Genomic DNA, 654 nt, shown 5'->3' on the forward strand with positions numbered 1-654 from the left:
AGAATCTTATGATACTGTGTATTGATGAGTTCAGCACAAAGCCAGGCACTTAGTCACATCTCAAAAGCAGCTTTACTACGGGCAGCACGGTCTGTCTCTTATACACATCTAGATGTGTATAAGAGACAGACTCAGGAGGCTATGGCAGGAGGATCGCTTGAACCCAGGAGTTGGAGGTTCCAGTGAGCCGAGATCGCACCACTGCACTCCAGCCTGGGCGACACAGCGAGACTGTCTCAAACAAAAAAATGTGGTTTGTTTAAAAAAGATGGAGGGAAGGAGGCTCAAGTCTGGCTCAGTCTTCAGAAGTTGTCTGTGCCCTGCATCCCAGCACATTCGGCTCTACCTCTGGTCAACCCAGCCAAAAGCATCTCCCTGTGGAATCTGCCCCGCCCGGATTGACAACCAGGTCTGGCTGCCTTTGTCCGGTTAGCTAATGGGCCCCCTGGAGAATCCACCTCCAGGCCCCGTGGAGAATCCTGGAACTGAGAGGAGCAGGATCCTTCCAGCATCAAGAACACCCACTCAGCACTCGACCATTTTACCCTACAACCCGTGGAGGCTCTCTCACCAGGTGGGAGAGGGAAGTTGCTTTATGCTTCCTCAGCTCACGCCTATAAGCGTTTGAGTTCACAAGTGGTGCTTTTCTTAGAC

The sequence above is a fragment of the Mandrillus leucophaeus genome, unplaced genomic scaffold (assembly GCF_000951045.1).
Source record: "Mandrillus leucophaeus isolate KB7577 unplaced genomic scaffold, Mleu.le_1.0 Scaffold66, whole genome shotgun sequence".
Taxonomy (NCBI): domain Eukaryota; kingdom Metazoa; phylum Chordata; class Mammalia; order Primates; family Cercopithecidae; genus Mandrillus; species Mandrillus leucophaeus.